The following is a 24,096-nucleotide window of genomic DNA, read 5'->3' as shown; positions in this document are numbered from 1 at the left end:
ACATTTTACTAAGTCTGCACTTCTATTTCTACTAATTTTTTCTCATCATTCCTATCATCCTTTTCCTCCCACTTAGGACTGTATGATTGTAACTTGTTGCTTGCATCCTAAGATTTTTATTAATCTTGATTGTTTCTTTATTGCTTATTTGACCCCTATGACAATCATTAGGTGTTGCACCTCGTGATTCTTGACAAATGTATCTTTTTCTTTTATGTACATTGAGAGCATCTGCACCAAGACAAATTCCTTGTGAGTGCAATCACACTTGGCCAATAAAATTCTATTGTATTCATTTATTATGCTTACAACAGCAGATAACAAGAAAAATTAAAATACTGACAGTTTGTGCCCCCAAGAATTAACAACTAAAAAACCGCAAACCACTTAGAATTAAAATCAACACCACCATTTTCCATATGGTAACTGTAGTCCGTATCAGGAGGCCCATGCTTCAGACTCTGGTGGTGCTTCTTAAGCTCTGACAGAACATTCCTCACTTCTTCGAGGTCTTTCTCAGAGTCAGCCTTCCCTTGGTTGAGATGGACATTTAGCTTGAGACCTCGCACAGATCTTTGTGGAGTTCTTCACTGTATTTCAGCAAAGATTCGTCCTCTAGCTCTAACTGATGACAAAATCTTCTGCAGGTTTTCTGCAGGCCTTCTGTTGTGGTCTTAAATTAATCCATTTTCTCCTGAAGACAACTGTGCTGATCTTTCATCCATCGATTGTCTTTCTGGAATTCCTGGGTCTGAAAGTCAAAGAAGTCTCTCGGTTCATCAACCTGAAGATTGGGACCATCAGTGGTCACAGAGATCTCGTAAGGATACTGACTGTATGCCCATTTCTGACCTGTTTGGAAAATGGAGAGACACAGTCACATCCTCTCTCAGTTCAGGGCCAATTTTTCTCACCTGCCTTCTCTACTCTGTCTTTATCCTACAGTTCTGGAGTCCATCATCTTCTGCTAGCATGAGATGCATGAAGCATGAAGAAACAATGGACATTCTGCAGATGGGTCTCCTGCAGAAGGATCATTTAGATACAATCTACCCAGACCTCAACTAAAAACCACAAGGTTAAAAATGTCGTATTTGAGGCACATCAAGTGAAAACCAACTCTCTGGAGCTGTTCCTAACACTGGGAAAGGTGGAAGGAAAGAGCAGGAAAGGAAAATTTGGGTTTGATTACTGTGTGAATGGGTGAATTTTTGGGAGATTCAAATATCAGACTGGGGACATATTATCCATCTTCCTCTATGGCCACTCAGAATCCACACAGTTTTCTTGCTGTCAATCAATGCTGATCAAACTTGCTGGAGAAGTCTGCAATGCTGACATAGGTGAAGGAAAGAGAAGAGAACCCGTAAGCAGCTACAGTGGGGAAGAGGGCAGATTGGGATGCCTGAAGGGCCAAGTTGGGGACAAATCTCCATGGAGAAAATCGATTATGAGCTGCTAGGCATCAACATTCAACTTGATGACACACAATCAATCCATCAATCAGTCAGTCAGTCAGTCAGTCAATCAATCAATCAGGCAGGCAGGCAGGCAGTTGACTTACAAGTTGTCTTCCAGCTGTAGCCTTCTACTGTGTACTTCCTTTTCACTGTCACCTTAACCTACCAATAAGGAACAGATTAGGGTTAATACAAACCGATGAAGTCATGATGGTGAACCTATGGCACACATGCCAGAGTTAGCACGCAGAGCTCTCTCTGTGGGCAGGCGCACCGATGCCCCAGCTCAGCCAGGGTTTCTGAGAGTTGCAATGCTCATTGGCCAGCTGGTCATTGAGTTTCAGTGCTTTGGCCTTCCAGCTTGGGCACTCTGGGTCTAAAACAGTGGTTCTCAACCTTTCTAAGGCCGCGACCCCTTAATATAGTTCCTTGTGTTGTGGTGACCCCCAACAATAAGTCTAGTGCCAATTCTCCCAACAGAGCTTTGAGCTGATTGGCAGGAAGGTCAGAGAGACTGTAAACGCCTGATTGGTCGGATTGTAAAATATGTTCCAAGATGCCAGAATAGAAGCTTTAGTTCCCAATGCCAGGGAAAATTTGTCTTTTCCCACGGTCTCAGGCGACCCCTGTGAAATGGTCATTCGATCCCCAAAGGGGTCCTGACCCCCAGGTTGAGAACCACTGGTCTAAAAGGTTTACCATCACTGGCCTAAAGCATTCATGAAATTACAGTATAAAAACTTTGTGTAAAAACCACAAAGTTGGTCCCTGTGAGGCACGGATGCCTTCAACTCCCAGAATTTTGCATGCTGGCTGGGTGGAGAATTCTGGGAGTTGAAGTCCCCCCATGCCTTAAAGGGGCCAAGTTTGAGAAACACCAACAAAATCCCCCAACACTGATCTCTCTTCAAACTATCCTGACTTCCCATTTGATTCTGTGTCCAACTCAATTTATATCATCACTTAAAAACCTCCAAAGGAGTCGGCATCATCTCTCATTCTTTGTGGCCATCTCTGCATTTCCTTGATGCTTCTGATAACAGGAAAAGTTGGCAACCAAGTGAAATTAAGATGGAACACCCCGCCAAGTACTTACGAGTCCCATCTCAGCCACGAAAGCCAGGTGGGTGTCCTCAAGCCAGTCTCTCTCTCAGCCTTCACAAGGTTGTTCTTGTGGGGAAGAAGGAATCTTAGATACATTCACTGCCTGGAGCTATTGAGAGAAATAATAAAAGTGGTGTGAAAAATCCAAATATTAAAAATTGAAAATAAATGAGTACGCCAGGCCAAGGGTGCTTGGGAAATAACTACCATATCTGGCCAATGGAATCGCAATTTAGGTGAATTTCCCCAAATAATTAAGTAGGTCAATCTCTAGCTTTGGGGTCACAATATCCATCCAACTGGGAGAGCCTGACTCCAATTTTTTGGCCCTAAATGTTGCAGGTTTTTCCTAGCGCCCTTTACCGTCAGCCAGCCAGCCCCAGCCCCTTTCTGGAGACAAGAACCTTTGACATAATGGATGAGGAGTTTGGTCTCAGGGATGGAGGCTACGGACACAGCAGGTATATCAGCACCTCTGTCATGTCTGACTGAACCCCCTTCGCACTTCTCCCAGTTTTTCCTTAATTCTACCTTAAAGGGAAGGTCTCTCCCCCGGAACTCGGAATTCCGAACTTGGAATTTGGAATTCCGAACTCGGAATTCCGAACTAGGAATTTGGAACTCGGAATTTGGAATTCTGAACTCGGAATTCCGAACTCGGAACTCGGAATTCCGAACTCGGAATTCCAAACTTGGAACTCGGAATTCGGAACTCGGAATTTTGAAGTCGGAACTCGGAATTCCGAACATGGAATTCCGAACTTGGAATTCTGAACTCGGAATTCCGAACTTGGAACTCGGAATTCGGAACTCGGAATTCCGAACTTGGAATTGTGAACTCGGAATTCCGAAGTCGGAATTCCGAACTCGGAACTCGGAATTCGGAATTCGGAATTCGGAATTCTGAACTCGGAATTCCAAACTTGGAACTCGGAATTCGGAACTCGGAATTCCGAACTCGGAATTCCGAACTTGGAACTCGGAATTCGGAACTCGGAATTTGGAATTCTGAACTCGGAATTCCGAACTTGGACTCGGAATTCGGAACTCGGAATTCCAAACTTGGAATTGTGAACTCGGAATTCCGAAGTCGGAATTCCGAACTCGGAACTCGGAATTCGGAACTCGGAATTCCGAACTCGGAATTCCGAACTTGGAACTCGGAATTCCGAACTCGGAATTCCGAACTTGGAACTCAGAATTCGGAACTCGGAATTTTGAACTCGGAATTCCGAACTTGGAACTCGGAATTCGGAACTCGGAATTTGGAATTCTGAACTCGGAATTCCGAACTCGGAACTCGGAATTCCGAACTCGGAATTCCAAACTCGGAATTCCGAACTTGGAACTCGGAATTCGGAACTCGGAATTCCAAACTCGGAATTCCGAACTTGGAACTCGGAATTCGGAACTCGGAATTTGGAATTCTGAACTCGGAATTCCAAACTCGGAACTCGGAATTCTGAACTCGGAATTTGGAATTCTGAACTCGGAATTCCGAACTCGGAACTCGGAATTCCGAACTCGGAATTCCAAACTCGGAATTCCGAACTCGGAATTCCGAACTTGGAACTCGGAATTCCGAACTCGGAATTCCGAACTCGGAATTCCGAACTTGGAACCTGGAATTCGGAACTCGGAATTTTGAACTCGGAATTCCGAACTTGGAACTCGGAATTCGGAACTCGGAATTTGGAATTCTGAACTCAGAATTCCGAACTCGGAACTCGGAATTCGGAACTCGGAATTCCGAACTCGGACTTCCGAACTCGGAACTCGGAATTCCGAACTCGGAATTCCGAACTCGGAATTCCAAACTTGGAACTCGGAATTCCGAACTCGGAATTTGGAATTCTGAACTCGGAATTCCGAACTTGGAACTCGGAATTCTGAACTCGGAATTTGGAATTCTGAACTCGGAATTCCGAACTCGGAACTCGGAATTCCGAACTCGGAATTCCAAACTTGGAACTCGGAATTCGGAACTCGGAATTTTGAAGTCGGAACTCGGAATTCCGAACATGGAATTCCGAACTTGGAATTCTGAACTCGGAATTCCGAACTTGGAACTCGGAATTCGGAACTCGGAATTCCGAACTTGGAATTCCGAACTTGGAACTCGGAATTCGGAACTCGGAATTTGGAATTCTGAACTCGGAATTCCGAACTTGGACTCGGAATTCGGAACTCGGAATTTGGAATTCTGAACTCGGAATTCCGAACTTGGACTCGGAATTCGGAACTCGGAATTCCAAACTTGGAATTGTGAACTCGGAATTCCGAAGTCGGAATTCCGAACTCGGAACTCGGAATTCGGAATTTGGAATTCGGAATTCTGAACTCGGAATTCCAAACTTGGAACTCGGAATTCGGAACTCGGAATTCCAAACTTGGAATTGTGAACTCGGAATTCCGAAGTCGGAATTCCGAACTCGGAACTCGGAATTCGGAATTCGGAACTCGGAATTCCGAACTCGGAATTCCAAACTTGGAACTCGGAATTCGGAACTCGGAATTTTGAACTCGGAATTCCGAACTTGGAACTCGGAATTTGGAATTCTGAACTCGGAATTCCGAACTCGGAATTCGGAACTCGGAATTCCGAACTCGGAATTCGGAACTCGGAATTCCGAACTCGGAATTCCGAACTCGGAATTCCGAACTTGGAACTCGGAATTCTGAACTCGGAATTCCGAACTCGGAATTCCGAACTTGGAACTCGGAATTCGGAACTCGGAATTTGGAATTCTGAACTCGGAATTCCGAACTCGGAACTCGGAATTCGGAACTCGGAATTTGGAATTCTGAACTCGGAATTCCGAACTTGGAACTCGGAATTCGGAACTCGGAATTCTGAACTCGGAATTCCGAACTTGGAACTCGGAATTCGGAACTCGGAATTCCGTACTCGGAATTCCGAACTTGGAACTCGGAATTCGGAACTCGGAATTTGGAATTCTGAACTCGGAATTCCGAACTCGGAACTCGGAATTTGGAATTCTGAACTCGGAATTCCAAACTCGGAACTCGGAATTCCGAACTCAGAATTCCGAACTCGGAATTCCAAACTTGGAACTCGGAATTCGGAACTCGGAATTTTGAAGTCGGAACTCGGAATTCCGAACTTGGAATTCCGAACTTGGAATTCTGAACTCGGAATTCCGAACTCGGAACTCGGAATTCGGAACTCGGAATTCCGAACTTGGAACTCGGAATTCGGAACTCGGAATTTGGAATTCTGAACTCGGAATTCCGAACTTGGACTCGGAATTCGAAACTCGGAATTCCAAACTTGGAATTGTGAACTCGGAATTCCGAAGTCGGAATTCCGAACTCGGAACTCGGAATTCCGAACTCGGAATTCCGAACTCGGAATTCCGAACTTGGAACTCGGAATTCCGAACTCGGAATTCTGAACTCGGAATTCCGAACTTGGAACTCGGAATTCGGAACTCGGAATTCCGAACTCGGAATTCCGAACTTGGAACTCGGAATTCGGAACTTGGAATTTGGAATTCTGAACTCGGAATTCCGAACTCGGAACTCGGAATTCTGAACTCGGAATTTGGAATTCTGAACTCGGAATTCCAAACTTGGAACTCGGAATTCTGAACTCGGAATTCCGAACTCGGAATTCCGAACTCGGAATTCCGAACTTGGAACTCAGAATTCGGAACTCGGAATTTTGAACTCGGAATTCCGAACTTGGAACTCGGAATTCCGAACTCGGAATTTGGAATTCTGAACTCGGAATTCCGAACTCGGAACTCGGAATTCCGAACTCGGAATTCCAAACTCGGAATTCCGAACTTGGAACTCGGAATTCGGAACTCGGAATTCCGAACTCGGAACTCGGAATTCGGAATTCGGAACTCGGAATTCGGAACTCGGAATTCCGAACTTGGAACTCGGAATTCGGAACTCGGAATTTTGAACTCGGAATTCTGAACTTGGAACTCGGAATTCGGAACTCGGAATTTTGAACTCGGAATTCTGAACTTGGAACTCGGAATTCGGAACTCGGAATTCGGAACTCGGAATTCCGAACTTGGAACTCGGAATTCCGAACTCGGTATTCCGAACTCGGAATTCCGAACTTGGAACTCGGAATTCCGAACTCGGAATTCCGAACTCGGAATTCCGAACTTGGAACTCGGAATTTGGAACTCGGAATTCCGAACTTGGAACTCAGAATTCGGAACTCGGAATTTTGAACTCGGAATTCCGAACTTGGAACTCGGAATTCGGAACTCGGAATTTGGAATTCTGAACTCGGAATTCCGAACTCGGAACTCGGAATTCCGAACTCGGAATTCCAAACTCGGAATTCCGAACTTGGAACTCGGAATTCGGAACTCGGAATTCCGAACTCGGAATTCCGAACTTGGAACTCGGAATTCGGAACTCGGAATTTTGAATTCGGAACTCGGAATTCCGAACTTGGAACTCGGAATTCGGAACTCGGAATTCTGAACTCGGAATTCCGAACTTGGAACTCGGAATTCGGAACTCGGAATTCCGTACTCGGAATTCCGAACTTGGAACTCGGAATTCGGAACTCGGAATTTGGAATTCTGAACTCGGAATTCCGAACTCGGAACTCGGAATTTGGAATTCTGAACTCGGAATTCCAAACTCGGAACTCGGAATTCCGAACTCAGAATTCCGAACTCGGAATTCCAAACTTGGAACTCGGAATTCGGAACTCGGAATTTTGAAGTCGGAACTCGGAATTCCGAACTTGGAATTCCGAACTTGGAATTCTGAACTCGGAATTCCGAACTTGGAACTCGGAATTCGGAACTCGGAATTTGGAATTCTGAACTCGGAATTCCGAACTTGGACTCGGAATTCGAAACTCGGAATTCCAAACTTGGAACTCGGAATTCCGAACTCGGAATTCTGAACTCGGAATTCCGAACTTGGAACTCGGAATTCGGAACTCGGAATTCCGAACTCGGAATTCCGAACTTGGAACTCGGAATTCGGAACTTGGAATTTGGAATTCTGAACTCGGAATTCCGAACTCGGAACTCGGAATTCTGAACTCGGAATTTGGAATTCTGAACTCGGAATTCCAAACTTGGAACTCGGAATTCTGAACTCGGAATTCCGAACTCGGAATTCCGAACTCGGAATTCCGAACTTGGAACTCAGAATTCGGAACTCGGAATTTTGAACTCGGAATTCCGAACTTGGAACTCGGAATTCGGAACTCGGAATTTGGAATTCTGAACTCGGAATTCCGAACTCGGAACTCGGAATTCCGAACTCGGAATTCCAAACTCGGAATTCCGAACTTGGAACTCGGAATTCGGAACTCGGAATTCCGAACTCGGAACTCGGAATTCGGAATTCGGAACTCGGAATTCGGAACTCGGAATTCCGAACTTGGAACTCGGAATTCGGAACTCGGAATTTTGAACTCGGAATTCCGAACTTGGAACTCGGAATTCGGAACTCGGAATTTTGAACTCGGAATTCTGAACTTGGAACTCGGAATTCGGAACTCGGAATTCGGAACTCGGAATTCCGAACTTGGAACTCGGAATTCCGAACTCGGTATTCCGAACTCGGAATTCCGAACTTGGAACTCGGAATTCCGAACTCGGAATTCCGAACTCGGAATTCCGAACTTGGAACTCGGAATTTGGAACTCGGAATTCCGAACTTGGAACTCAGAATTCGGAACTCGGAATTTTGAACTCGGAATTCCGAACTTGGAACTCGGAATTCGGAACTCGGAATTTGGAATTCTGAACTCGGAATTCCGAACTCGGAACTCGGAATTCCGAACTCGGAATTCCAAACTCGGAATTCCGAACTTGGAACTCGGAATTCGGAACTCGGAATTCCGAACTCGGAATTCCGAACTTGGAACTCGGAATTCGGAACTCGGAATTTTGAATTCGGAACTCGGAATTCCGAACATGGAATTCCGAACTTGGAATTCTGAACTCGGAATTCCGAACTCGGAACTCGGAATTCGGAATTCGGAACTCGGAATTCTGAACTCGGAATTCCGAACTTGGAAATCGGAATTCGGAACTCGGAATTTTGAACTCGGAATTCCGAACTTGGAACTCGGAATTCGGAACTCGGAATTTTGAACTCGGAATTCCGAACTTGGAACCCGGAATTCGGAACTCGGAATTCCGAACTCGGAATTCCGAACTTGGAACTCGGAATTCCGAACTCGGAATTCCGAACTCGGAATTCCGAATTTGGAACTCAGAATTCCGAACTCGGAATTCCGAACTCGGAATTCCGAACTTGGAACCTGGAATTCGGAACTCGGAATTTTGAACTCGGAATTCCGAACTTGGAACTCGGAATTCCGAACTCGGAATTCCAAACTCGGAATTCTGAACTTGGAACTCGGAATTCCGAACTCGGAATTCCGAACTCGGAATTCCGAACTTGGAACCTGGAATTCGGAACTCGGAATTTTGAACTCGGAATTCCGAACTTGGAACTCGGAATTCGGAACTCGGAATTCCGAACTCGGAATTCCGAACTTGGAACTCGGAATTCGGAACTCGGAATTTGGAATTCTGAACTCGGAATTCCGAACTCGGAACTCGGAATTCTGAACTCGGAATTTGGAATTCTGAACTCGGAATTCCGAACTTGGAACTCGGAATTCGGAAATCGGAATTCCGAACTTGGAATTGTGAACTCGGAATTCCGAAGTCGGAATTCCGAACTCGGAACTCGGAATTCGGAATTCGGAATTCGGAATTCTGAACTCGGAATTCCAAACTTGGAACTCGGAATTCGGAACTCGGAATTCCGAACTCGGAATTCCGAACTTGGAACTCGGAATTCGGAACTCGGAATTTGGAATTCTGAACTCGGAATTCCGAACTTGGACTCGGAATTCGGAACTCGGAATTCCAAACTTGGAATTGTGAACTCGGAATTCCGAAGTCGGAATTCCGAACTCGGAACTCGGAATTCGGAACTCGGAATTCCGAACTCGGAATTCCGAACTTGGAACTCGGAATTCCGAACTCGGAATTCCGAACTTGGAACTCAGAATTCGGAACTCGGAATTTTGAACTCGGAATTCCGAACTTGGAACTCGGAATTCCGAACTCGGAATTTGGAATTCTGAACTCGGAATTCCGAACTCGGAACTCGGAATTCCGAACTCGGAATTCCAAACTCGGAATTCCGAACTTGGAACTCGGAATTCGGAACTCGGAATTCCAAACTCGGAATTCCGAACTTGGAACTCGGAATTCGGAACTCGGAATTTGGAATTCTGAACTCGGAATTCCAAACTCGGAACTCGGAATTCTGAACTCGGAATTTGGAATTCTGAACTCGGAATTCTGAACTCGGAATTTGGAATTCTGAACTCGGAATTCCGAACTCGGAACTCGGAATTCCGAACTCGGAATTCCAAACTTGGAACTCGGAATTCGGAACTCGGAATTTTGAAGTCGGAACTCGGAATTCCGAACATGGAATTCCGAATTTGGAATTCTGAACTCGGAATTCCGAACTTGGACTCGGAATTCGGAACTCGGAATTCCAAACTTGGAATTGTGAACTCGGAATTCCGAAGTCGGAATTCCGAACTCGGAACTCGGAATTCGGAATTTGGAATTCGGAATTCTGAACTCGGAATTCCAAACTTGGAACTCGGAATTCGGAACTCGGAATTCCAAACTTGGAATTGTGAACTCGGAATTCCGAAGTCGGAATTCCGAACTCGGAACTCGGAATTCGGAATTCGGAACTCGGAATTCCGAACTCGGAATTCCAAACTTGGAACTCGGAATTCGGAACTCGGAATTTTGAACTCGGAATTCCGAACTTGGAACTCGGAATTTGGAATTCTGAACTCGGAATTCCGAACTCGGAATTCGGAACTCGGAATTCCGAACTCGGAATTCGGAACTCGGAATTCCGAACTCGGAATTCCGAACTCGGAATTCCGAACTTGGAACTCAGAATTCGGAACTCGGAATTCCGAACTCGGAATTCCGAACTTGGAACTCGGAATTCGGAACTCGGAATTTGGAATTCTGAACTCGGAATTCCGAACTCGGAACTCGGAATTCGGAACTCGGAATTTGGAATTCTGAACTCGGAATTCCGAACTTGGAACTCGGAATTCGGAACTCGGAATTCTGAACTCGGAATTCCGAACTTGGAACTCGGAATTCGGAACTCGGAATTTGGAATTCTGAACTCGGAATTCCGAACTCGGAACTCGGAATTTGGAATTCTGAACTCGGAATTCCAAACTCGGAACTCGGAATTCCGAACTCAGAATTCCGAACTCGGAATTCCAAACTTGGAACTCGGAATTCGGAACTCGGAATTTTGAAGTCGGAACTCGGAATTCCGAACTTGGAATTCCGAACTTGGAATTCTGAACTCGGAATTCCGAACTCGGAACTCGGAATTCGGAACTCGGAATTCCGAACTTGGAACTCGGAATTCGGAACTCTGAATTTGGAATTCTGAACTCGGAATTCCGAACTTGGACTCGGAATTCGAAACTCGGAATTCCAAACTTGGAATTGTGAACTCGGAATTCCGAAGTCGGAATTCCGAACTCGGAACTCGGAATTCCGAACTCGGAATTCCGAACTCGGAATTCCGAACTTGGAACTCGGAATTCCGAACTCGGAATTCTGAACTCGGAATTCCGAACTTGGAACTCGGAATTCGGAACTCGGAATTCCGAACTCGGAATTCCGAACTTGGAACTCGGAATTCGGAACTTGGAATTTGGAATTCTGAACTCGGAATTCCGAACTCGGAACTCGGAATTCTGAACTCGGAATTTGGAATTCTGAACTCGGAATTCCAAACTTGGAACTCGGAATTCTGAACTCGGAATTCCGAACTCGGAATTCCGAACTCGGAATTCCGAACTTGGAACTCAGAATTCGGAACTCGGAATTTTGAACTCGGAATTCCGAACTTGGAACTCGGAATTCGGAACTCGGAATTTGGAATTCTGAACTCGGAATTCCGAACTCGGAACTCGGAATTCCGAACTCGGAATTCCAAACTCGGAATTCCGAACTTGGAACTCGGAATTCGGAACTCGGAATTCCGAACTCGGAACTCGGAATTCGGAATTCGGAACTCGGAATTCGGAACTCGGAATTCTGAACTTGGAACTCGGAATTCGGAACTCGGAATTTTGAACTCGGAATTCCGAACTTGGAACTCGGAATTCGGAACTCGGAATTTTGAACTCGGAATTCTGAACTTGGAACTCGGAATTCGGAACTCGGAATTCGGAACTCGGAATTCCGAACTTGGAACTCGGAATTCCGAACTCGGTATTCCGAACTCGGAATTCCGAACTTGGAACTCGGAATTCCGAACTCGGAATTCCGAACTCGGAATTCCGAACTTGGAACTCGGAATTTGGAACTCGGAATTCCGAACTTGGAACTCAGAATTCGGAACTCGGAATTTTGAACTCGGAATTCCGAACTTGGAACTCGGAATTCGGAACTCGGAATTTGGAATTCTGAACTCGGAATTCCGAACTCGGAACTCGGAATTCCAAACTCGGAATTCCGAACTTGGAACTCGGAATTCGGAACTCGGAATTCCGAACTCGGAATTCCGAACTTGGAACTCGGAATTCCGAACTCGGAATTCTGAACTCGGAATTCCGAACTTGGAACTCGGAATTCGGAACTCGGAATTCCGAACTCGGAATTCCGAACTTGGAACTCGGAATTCGGAACTTGGAATTTGGAATTCTGAACTCGGAATTCCGAACTCGGAACTCGGAATTCTGAACTCGGAATTTGGAATTCTGAACTCGGAATTCCAAACTTGGAACTCGGAATTCTGAACTCGGAATTCCGAACTCGGAATTCCGAACTCGGAATTCCGAACTTGGAACTCAGAATTCGGAACTCGGAATTTTGAACTCGGAATTCCGAACTTGGAACTCGGAATTCGGAACTCGGAATTTGGAATTCTGAACTCGGAATTCCGAACTCGGAATTCCGAACTCGGAATTCCAAACTCGGAATTCCGAACTTGGAACTCGGAATTCGGAACTCGGAATTCCGAACTCGGAACTCGGAATTCGGAATTCGGAACTCGGAATTCGGAACTCGGAATTCTGAACTTGGAACTCGGAATTCGGAACTCGGAATTTTGAACTCGGAATTCCGAACTTGGAACTCGGAATTCGGAACTCGGAATTTTGAACTCGGAATTCTGAACTTGGAACTCGGAATTCGGAACTCGGAATTCGGAACTCGGAATTCCGAACTTGGAACTCGGAATTCCGAACTCGGTATTCCGAACTCGGAATTCCGAACTTGGAACTCGGAATTCCGAACTCGGAATTCCGAACTCGGAATTCCGAACTTGGAACTCGGAATTTGGAACTCGGAATTCCGAACTTGGAACTCAGAATTCGGAACTCGGAATTTTGAACTCGGAATTCCGAACTTGGAACTCGGAATTCGGAACTCGGAATTTGGAATTCTGAACTCGGAATTCCGAACTCGGAACTCGGAATTCCAAACTCGGAATTCCGAACTTGGAACTCGGAATTCGGAACTCGGAATTCCGAACTCGGAATTCCGAACTTGGAACTCGGAATTCGGAACTCGGAATTTTGAATTCGGAACTCGGAATTCCGAACATGGAATTCCGAACTTGGAATTCTGAACTCGGAATTCCGAACTCGGAACTCGGAATTCGGAATTCGGAACTCGGAATTCTGAACTTGGAATTCCGAACTTGGAAATCGGAATTCGGAACTCGGAATTTTGAACTCGGAATTCCGAACTTGGAACTCGGAATTCGGAACTCGGAATTTTGAACTCGGAATTCCGAACTTGGAACCCGGAATTCGGAACTCGGAATTCCGAACTCGGAATTCCGAACTTGGAGCTCGGAATTCCGAACTCGGAATTCCGAACTCGGAATTCCGAATTTGGAACTCAGAATTCCGAACTCGGAATTCCGAACTCGGAATTCCGAACTTGGAACCTGGAATTCGGAACTCGGAATTTTGAACTCGGAATTCCGAACTTGGAACTCGGAATTCCGAACTCGGAATTCCGAACTCGGAATTCCGAACTTGGAACTCGGAATTCCGAACTCGGAATTCCGAACTCGGAATTCCGAACTTGGAACCTGGAATTCGGAACTCGGAATTTTGAACTCGGAATTCCGAACTTGGAACTCGGAATTCGGAACTCGGAATTCCGAACTCGGAATTCCAAACTTGGAACTCGGAATTCGGAACTCGGAATTTGGAATTCTGAACTCGGAATTCCGAACTCGGAACTCGGAATTCTGAACTCGGAATTTGGAATTCTGAACTCGGAATTCCGAACTCGGAACTCGGAATTCCGAACTCGGAATTCCAAACTTGGAACTCGGAATTCGGAACTCGGAATTTTGAAGTCGGAACTCGGAATTCCGAACATGGAATTCTGAACTCAGAATTCCGAACTTGGAACTCGGAATTCGGAACTCGGAATTCCGAACTTGGAATTCCGAACTTGGAACTCGGAATTCGGAACTCGGAATTTGGAATTCTGAACTCGGAATTCCGAACTTGGACTCGGAATTCGGAACTCGGAATTCCAAACTTGGAATTGTGAACTCGGAATTCCGAAGTCGGAATTCCGAACTCGGAACTCGGAATTCGGAATTCGGAATTCTGAACTCGGAATTCCAAACTTGGAACTCGGAATTCGGAACTCGGAATTCCAAACTTGGAATTGTGAACTCGGAATTCCGAAGTCGGAATTCCGAACTCAGAACTCGGAATTCGGAATTCGGAACTCGGAATTCCGAACTCGGAATTCCAAACTTGGAACTCGGAATTCGGAACTCGGAATTTTGAACTCGGAATTCCGAACTTGGAACTCGGAATTTGGAATTCTGAACTCGGAATTCCAAACTCGGAATTCGGAACTCGGAATTCCGAACTCGGAATTCGGAACTCGGAATTCCGAACTCGGAATTCGGAACTCGGAATTCCGAACTTGGAACTCGGAATTCGGAACTCGGAATTCCGAACTCGGAATTCCGAACTTGGAACTCGGAATTCGGAACTCGGAATTTGGAATTCTGAACTCGGAATTCCGAACTCGGAACTCGGAATTCGGAACTCGGAATTTGGAATTCTGAACTCGGAATTCCGAACTTGGAACTCGGAATTCGGAACTCGGAATTCCGAACTTGGAATTCCGAACTTGGAACTCGGAATTCGGAACTCGGAATTTGGAATTCTGAACTCGGAATTCCGAACTTGGACTCGGAATTCGGAACTCGGAATTCCAAACTTGGAATTGTGAACTCGGAATTCCGAAGTCGGAATTCCGAACTCGGAACTCGGAATTCGGAATTCGGAATTCGGAATTCTGAACTCGGAATTCCAAACTTGGAACTCGGAATTCGGAACTCGGAATTCCAAACTTGGAATTGTGAACTCGGAATTCCGAAGTCGGAATTCCGAACTCGGAACTCGGAATTTGGAATTCGGAACTCGGAATTCCGAACTCGGAATTCCGAACTTGGAAATCAGAATTCGGAACTCGGAATTTTGAACTCGGAATTCCGAACTTGGAACTCGGAATTCGGAACTCGGAATTTTGAACTCGGAATTCCGAACTTGGACTCGGAATTCGGAACTCGGAATTCCAAACTTGGAATTGTGAACTCGGAATTCCGAAGTCGGAATTCCGAACTCGGAACTCGGAATTCGGAATTCGGAATTCTGAACTCGGAATTCCAAACTTGGAACTCGGAATTCGGAACTCGGAATTCCAAACTTGGAATTGTGAACTCGGAATTCCGAAGTCGGAATTCCGAACTCAGAACTCGGAATTCGGAATTCGGAACTCGGAATTCCGAACTCGGAATTCCAAACTTGGAACTCGGAATTCGGAACTCGGAATTTTGAACTCGGAATTCCGAACTTGGAACTCGGAATTTGGAATTCTGAACTCGGAATTCCAAACTCGGAATTCGGAACTCGGAATTCCGAACTCGGAATTCGGAACTCGGAATTCCGAACTCGGAATTCGGAACTCGGAATTCCGAACTTGGAACTCGGAATTCGGAACTCGGAATTCCGAACTCGGAATTCCGAACTTGGAACTCGGAATTCGGAACTCGGAATTTGGAATTCTGAACTCGGAATTCCGAACTCGGAACTCGGAATTCGGAACTCGGAATTTGGAATTCTGAACTCGGAATTCCGAACTTGGAACTCGGAATTCGGAACTCGGAATTCCGAACTTGGAATTCCGAACTTGGAACTCGGAATTCGGAACTCGGAATTTGGAATTCTGAACTCGGAATTCCGAACTTGGACTCGGAATTCGGAACTCGGAATTCCAAACTTGGAATTGTGAACTCGGAATTCCGAAGTCGGAATTCCGAACTCGGAACTCGGAATTCGGAATTCGGAATTCGGAATTCTGAACTCGGAATTCCAAACTTGGAACTCGGAATTCGGAACTCGGAATTCCAAACTTGGAATTGTGAACTCGGAATTCCGAAGTCGGAATTCCGAACTCGGAACTCGGAATTTGGAATTCGGAACTCGGAATTCCGAACTCGGAATTCCGAACTTGGAAATCGGAATTCGGAACTCGGAATTTTGAACTCGGAATTCCGAACTTGGAACTCGGAATTCGGAACTCGGAATTTTGAACTCGGAATTCCGAACTTGGAACCCGGAATTCGGAACTCGGAATTCCGAACTCGGAATTCCGAACTTGGAACTCGGAATTCCGAACTCGGAATTCCGAACTCGGAATTCCGAACTTGGAACTCGGAATTCCGAACTCGGAATTCCGAACTCGGAATTCCGAACTTGGAACTCGGAATTCGGAACTCGGAATTCTGAACTCGGAATTCCGAACTTGGAACTCGGAATTCGGAACTCGGAATTTGGAATTCTGAACTCGGAATTCCGAACTCGGAACTCGGAATTTGGAATTCTGAACTCGGAATTCCAAACTCGGAACTCGGAATTCCGAACTCAGAATTCCGAACTCGGAATTCCAAACTTGGAACTCGGAATTCGGAACTCGGAATTTTGAAGTCGGAACTCGGAATTCCGAACTTGGAATTCCGAACTTGGAATTCTGAACTCGGAATTCCGAACTCGGAACTCGGAATTCGGAACTCGGAATTCCGAACTTGGAACTCGGAATTCGGAACTCTGAATTTGGAATTCTGAACTCGGAATTCCGAACTTGGACTCGGAATTCGAAACTCGGAATTCCAAACTTGGAATTGTGAACTCGGAATTCCGAAGTCGGAATTCCGAACTCGGAACTCGGAATTCCGAACTCGGAATTCCGAACTCGGAATTCCGAACTTGGAACTCGGAATTCCGAACTCGGAATTCTGAACTCGGAATTCCGAACTTGGAACTCGGAATTCGGAACTCGGAATTCCGAACTCGGAATTCCGAACTTGGAACTCGGAATTCGGAACTTGGAATTTGGAATTCTGAACTCGGAATTCCGAACTCGGAACTCGGAATTCTGAACTCGGAATTTGGAATTCTGAACTCGGAATTCCAAACTTGGAACTCGGAATTCTGAACTCGGAATTCCGAACTCGGAATTCCGAACTCGGAATTCCGAACTTGGAACTCAGAATTCGGAACTCGGAATTTTGAACTCGGAATTCCGAACTTGGAACTCGGAATTCGGAACTCGGAATTTGGAATTCTGAACTCGGAATTCCGAACTCGGAACTCGGAATTCCGAACTCGGAATTCCAAACTCGGAATTCCGAACTTGGAACTCGGAATTCGGAACTCGGAATTCCGAACTCGGAACTCGGAATTCGGAATTCGGAACTCGGAATTCGGAACTCGGAATTCTGAACTTGGAACTCGGAATTCGGAACTCGGAATTTTGAACTCGGAATTCCGAACTTGGAACTCGGAATTCGGAACTCGGAATTTTGAACTCGGAATTCTGAACTTGGAACTCGGAATTCGGAACTCGGAATTCGGAACTCGGAATTCCGAACTTGGAACTCGGAATTCCGAACTCGGTATTCCGAACTCGGAATTCCGAACTTGGAACTCGGAATTCCGAACTCGGAATTCCGAACTCGGAATTCCGAACTTGGAACTCGGAATTTGGAACTCGGAATTCCGAACTTGGAACTCAGAATTCGGAACTCGGAATTTTGAACTCGGAATTCCGAACTTGGAACTCGGAATTCGGAACTCGGAATTTGGAATTCTGAACTCGGAATTCCGAACTCGGAACTCGGAATTCCAAACTCGGAATTCCGAACTTGGAACTCGGAATTCGGAACTCGGAATTCCGAACTCGGAATTCCGAACTTGGAACTCGGAATTCCGAACTCGGAATTCTGAACTCGGAATTCCGAACTTGGAACTCGGAATTCGGAACTCGGAATTCCGAACTCGGAATTCCGAACTTGGAACTCGGAATTCGGAACTTGGAATTTGGAATTCTGAACTCGGAATTCCGAACTCGGAACTCGGAATTCTGAACTCGGAATTTGGAATTCTGAACTCGGAATTCCAAACTTGGAACTCGGAATTCTGAACTCGGAATTCCGAACTCGGAATTCCGAACTCGGAATTCCGAACTTGGAACTCAGAATTCGGAACTCGGAATTTTGAACTCGGAATTCCGAACTTGGAACTCGGAATTCGGAACTCGGAATTTGGAATTCTGAACTCGGAATTCCGAACTCGGAATTCCGAACTCGGAATTCCAAACTCGGAATTCCGAACTTGGAACTCGGAATTCGGAACTCGGAATTCCGAACTCGGAACTCGGAATTCGGAATTCGGAACTCGGAATTCGGAACTCGGAATTCTGAACTTGGAACTCGGAATTCGGAACTCGGAATTTTGAACTCGGAATTCCGAACTTGGAACTCGGAATTCGGAACTCGGAATTTTGAACTCGGAATTCTGAACTTGGAACTCGGAATTCGGAACTCGGAATTCGGAACTCGGAATTCCGAACTTGGAACTCGGAATTCCGAACTCGGTATTCCGAACTCGGAATTCCGAACTTGGAACTCGGAATTCCGAACTCGGAATTCCGAACTCGGAATTCCGAACTTGGAACTCGGAATTTGGAACTCGGAATTCCGAACTTGGAACTCAGAATTCGGAACTCGGAATTTTGAACTCGGAATTCCGAACTTGGAACTCGGAATTCGGAACTCGGAATTTGGAATTCTGAACTCGGAATTCCGAACTCGGAACTCGGAATTCCAAACTCGGAATTCCGAACTTGGAACTCGGAATTCGGAACTCGGAATTCCGAACTCGGAATTCCGAACTTGGAACTCGGAATTCGGAACTCGGAATTTTGAATTCGGAACTCGGAATTCCGAACATGGAATTCCGAACTTGGAATTCTGAACTCGGAATTCCGAACTCGGAACTCGGAATTCGGAATTCGGAACTCGGAATTCTGAACTTGGAATTCCGAACTTGGAAATCGGAATTCGGAACTCGGAATTTTGAACTCGGAATTCCGAACTTGGAACTCGGAATTCGGAACTCGGAATTTTGAACTCGGAATTCCGAACTTGGAACCCGGAATTCGGAACTCGGAATTCCGAACTCGGAATTCCGAACTTGGAGCTCGGAATTCCGAACTCGGAATTCCGAACTCGGAATTCCGAATTTGGAACTCAGAATTCCGAACTCGGAATTCCGAACTCGGAATTCCGAACTTGGAACCTGGAATTCGGAACTCGGAATTTTGAACTCGGAATTCCGAACTTGGAACTCGGAATTCCGAACTCGGAATTCCGAACTCGGAATTCCGAACTTGGAACTCGGAATTCCGAACTCGGAATTCCGAACTCGGAATTCCGAACTTGGAACCTGGAATTCGGAACTCGGAATTTTGAACTCGGAATTCCGAACTTGGAACTCGGAATTCGGAACTCGGAATTCCGAACTCGGAATTCCAAACTTGGAACTCGGAATTCGGAACTCGGAATTTGGAATTCTGAACTCGGAATTCCGAACTCGGAACTCGGAATTCTGAACTCGGAATTTGGAATTCTGAACTCGGAATTCCGAACTCGGAACTCGGAATTCCGAACTCGGAATTCCAAACTTGGAACTCGGAATTCGGAACTCGGAATTTTGAAGTCGGAACTCGGAATTCCGAACATGGAATTCTGAACTCAGAATTCCGAACTTGGAACTCGGAATTCGGAACTCGGAATTCCGAACTTGGAATTCCGAACTTGGAACTCGGAATTCGGAACTCGGAATTTGGAATTCTGAACTCGGAATTCCGAACTTGGACTCGGAATTCGGAACTCGGAATTCCAAACTTGGAATTGTGAACTCGGAATTCCGAAGTCGGAATTCCGAACTCGGAACTCGGAATTCGGAATTCGGAATTCTGAACTCGGAATTCCAAACTTGGAACTCGGAATTCGGAACTCGGAATTCCAAACTTGGAATTGTGAACTCGGAATTCCGAAGTCGGAATTCCGAACTCAGAACTCGGAATTCGGAATTCGGAACTCGGAATTCCGAACTCGGAATTCCAAACTTGGAACTCGGAATTCGGAACTCGGAATTTTGAACTCGGAATTCCGAACTTGGAACTCGGAATTTGGAATTCTGAACTCGGAATTCCAAACTCGGAATTCGGAACTCGGAATTCCGAACTCGGAATTCGGAACTCGGAATTCCGAACTCGGAATTCGGAACTCGGAATTCCGAACTTGGAACTCGGAATTCGGAACTCGGAATTCCGAACTCGGAATTCCGAACTTGGAACTCGGAATTCGGAACTCGGAATTTGGAATTCTGAACTCGGAATTCCGAACTCGGAACTCGGAATTCGGAACTCGGAATTTGGAATTCTGAACTCGGAATTCCGAACTTGGAACTCGGAATTCGGAACTCGGAATTCCGAACTTGGAATTCCGAACTTGGAACTCGGAATTCGGAACTCGGAATTTGGAATTCTGAACTCGGAATTCCGAACTTGGACTCGGAATTCGGAACTCGGAATTCCAAACTTGGAATTGTGAACTCGGAATTCCGAAGTCGGAATTCCGAACTCGGAACTCGGAATTCGGAATTCGGAATTCGGAATTCTGAACTCGGAATTCCAAACTTGGAACTCGGAATTCGGAACTCGGAATTCCAAACTTGGAATTGTGAACTCGGAATTCCGAAGTCGGAATTCCGAACTCGGAACTCGGAATTTGGAATTCGGAACTCGGAATTCCGAACTCGGAATTCCGAACTTGGAAATCAGAATTCGGAACTCGGAATTTTGAACTCGGAATTCCGAACTTGGAACTCGGAATTCGGAACTCGGAATTTTGAACTCGGAATTCCGAACTTGGACTCGGAATTCGGAACTCGGAATTCCAAACTTGGAATTGTGAACTCGGAATTCCGAAGTCGGAATTCCGAACTCGGAACTCGGAATTCGGAATTCGGAATTCTGAACTCGGAATTCCAAACTTGGAACTCGGAATTCGGAACTCGGAATTCCAAACTTGGAATTGTGAACTCGGAATTCCGAAGTCGGAATTCCGAACTCAGAACTCGGAATTCGGAATTCGGAACTCGGAATTCCGAACTCGGAATTCCAAACTTGGAACTCGGAATTCGGAACTCGGAATTTTGAACTCGGAATTCCGAACTTGGAACTCGGAATTTGGAATTCTGAACTCGGAATTCCAAACTCGGAATTCGGAACTCGGAATTCCGAACTCGGAATTCGGAACTCGGAATTCCGAACTCGGAATTCGGAACTCGGAATTCCGAACTTGGAACTCGGAATTCGGAACTCGGAATTCCGAACTCGGAATTCCGAACTTGGAACTCGGAATTCGGAACTCGGAATTTGGAATTCTGAACTCGGAATTCCGAACTCGGAACTCGGAATTCGGAACTCGGAATTTGGAATTCTGAACTCGGAATTCCGAACTTGGAACTCGGAATTCGGAACTCGGAATTCCGAACTTGGAATTCCGAACTTGGAACTCGGAATTCGGAACTCGGAATTTGGAATTCTGAACTCGGAATTCCGAACTTGGACTCGGAATTCGGAACTCGGAATTCCAAACTTGGAATTGTGAACTCGGAATTCCGAAGTCGGAATTCCGAACTCGGAACTCGGAATTCGGAATTCGGAATTCGGAATTCTGAACTCGGAATTCCAAACTTGGAACTCGGAATTCGGAACTCGGAATTCCAAACTTGGAATTGTGAACTCGGAATTCCGAAGTCGGAATTCCGAACTCGGAACTCGGAATTTGGAATTCGGAACTCGGAATTCCGAACTCGGAATTCCGAACTTGGAAATCGGAATTCGGAACTCGGAATTTTGAACTCGGAATTCCGAACTTGGAACTCGGAATTCGGAACTCGGAATTTTGAACTCGGAATTCCGAACTTGGAACCCGGAATTCGGAACTCGGAATTCCGAACTCGGAATTCCGAACTTGGAACTCGGAATTCCGAACTCGGAATTCCGAACTCGGAATTCCGAACTTGGAACTCGGAATTCCGAACTCGGAATTCCGAACTCGGAATTCCGAACTTGGAACCTGGAATTCGGAACTCGGAATTTTGAACTCGGAATTCCGAACTTGGAACTCGGAATTCGGAACTCGGAATTTGGAATTCTGAACTCGGAATTCCGAACTTGGAACTCGGAATTCGGAACTCGGAATTCCGAACTTGGAATTCCGAACTTGGAACTCGGAATTCGGAACTCGGAATTTGGAATTCTGAACTCGGAATTCCGAACTTGGACTCGGAATTCGGAACTCGGAATTCCAAACTTGGAATTGTGAACTCGGAATTCCGAAGTCGGAATTCCGAACTCGGAACTCGGAATTCGGAATTCGGAATTCGGAATTCTGAACTCGGAATTCCAAACTTGGAACTCGGAATTCGGAACTCGGAATTCCAAACTTGGAATTGTGAACTCGGAATTCCGAAGTCGGAATTCCGAACTCGGAACTCGGAATTCGGAATTCGGAACTCGGAATTCCGAACTCGGAATTCCGAACTTGGAAATCGGAATTCGGAACTCGGAATTTTGAACTCGGAATTCCGAACTTGGAACTCGGAATTCGGAACTCGGAATTTTGAACTCGGAATTCCGAACTTGGAACCCGGAATTCGGAACTCGGAATTCCGAACTCGGAATTCCGAACTTGGAACTCGGAATTCCGAACTCGGAATTCCGAACTCGGAATTCCGAACTTGGAACTCGGAATTCCGAACTCGGAATTCCGAACTCGGAATTCCGAACTTGGAACCTGGAATTCGGAACTCGGAATTTTGAACTCGGAATTCCGAACTTGGAACTCGGAATTCGGAACTCGGAATTTGGAATTCTGAACTCGGAATTCCGAACTCGGAACTCGGAATTCCAAACTCGGAATTCCGAACTTGGAACTCGGAATTCGGAACTCGGAATTCCGAACTCGGAATTCCGAACTTGGAACTCGGAATTCGGAACTCGGAATTTTGAATTCGGAACTCGGAATTCCGAACATGGAATTCCGAACTTGGAATTCTGAACTCGGAATTCCGAACTCGGAACTCGGAATTCGGAATTCGGAACTCGGAATTCTGAACTTGGAATTCCGAACTTGGAAATCGGAATTCGGAACTCGGAATTTTGAACTCGGAATTCCGAACTTGGAACCCGGAATTCGGAACTCGGAATTCCGAACTCGGAATTCCGAACTTGGAACTCGGAATTCCGAACTCGGAATTCCGAACTCGGAATTCCGAATTTGGAACTCAGAATTCCGAACTCGGAATTCCGAACTCGGAATTCCGAACTTGGAACCTGGAATTCGGAACTCGGAATTTTGAACTCGGAATTCCGAACTTGGAACTTGGAATTCTGAACTCGGAATTCCGAACTCGGAATTCCGAACTTGGAACTCGGAATTCCGAACTCGGAATTCCGAACTCGGAATTCCGAACTTGGAACCTGGAATTCGGAACTCGGAATTTTGAACTCGGAATTCCGAACTTGGAACTCGGAATTCGGAACTTGGAATTCCGAACTCGGAATTCCGAACTTGGAACTCGGAATTCGGAACTCGGAATTTGGAATTCTGAACTCGGAATTCCGAACTCGGAACTCAGAATTCTGAACTCGGAATTTGGAATTCTGAACTCGGAATTCCGAACTCGGAACTCGGAATTCCGAACTCGGAATTCCAAACTTGGAACTCGGAATTCGGAACTCGGAATTTTGAAGTCGGAACTCGGAATTCCGAACATGGAATTCTGAACTCGGAATTCCGAACTTGGAACTCGGAATTCGGAACTCGGAATTCCGAACTTGGAATTCCGAACTTGGAACTCGGAATTCGGAACTCGGAATTTGGAATTCTGAACTCGGAATTCCGAACTTGGACTCGGAATTCGGAACTCGGAATTCCAAACTTGGAATTGTGAACTCGGAATTCCGAAGTCGGAATTCCGAACTCGGAACTCGGAATTCGGAATTCGGAATTCTGAACTCGGAATTCCAAA

At 45.8% G+C, this 24,096-nt stretch overlaps 1 long non-coding RNA gene across 1 annotated transcript; it reads right to left on the bottom strand.

The window, feature by feature from the left end:
- Positions 1 to 345: 345 nt before the first annotated feature.
- Positions 346 to 3,127, bottom strand: LOC139156199 (uncharacterized). Its single transcript, XR_011557272.1, has 3 exons — positions 2,557 to 3,127; positions 1,565 to 1,622; positions 346 to 852 (listed from the first exon to the last, which is right to left on the bottom strand). It is a non-coding gene; the product is annotated as an uncharacterized lncRNA (long non-coding RNA).
- Positions 3,128 to 24,096: the final 20,969 nt, after the last annotated feature.

Source organism: Erythrolamprus reginae, unplaced genomic scaffold (assembly GCF_031021105.1).
Source record: "Erythrolamprus reginae isolate rEryReg1 unplaced genomic scaffold, rEryReg1.hap1 scaffold_74, whole genome shotgun sequence".
Lineage (NCBI taxonomy): Eukaryota > Metazoa > Chordata > Lepidosauria > Squamata > Dipsadidae > Erythrolamprus > Erythrolamprus reginae.
Note: the sequence above shows the minus strand (reverse complement) of the source record. Positions and strands in the feature narration are given on the sequence as shown.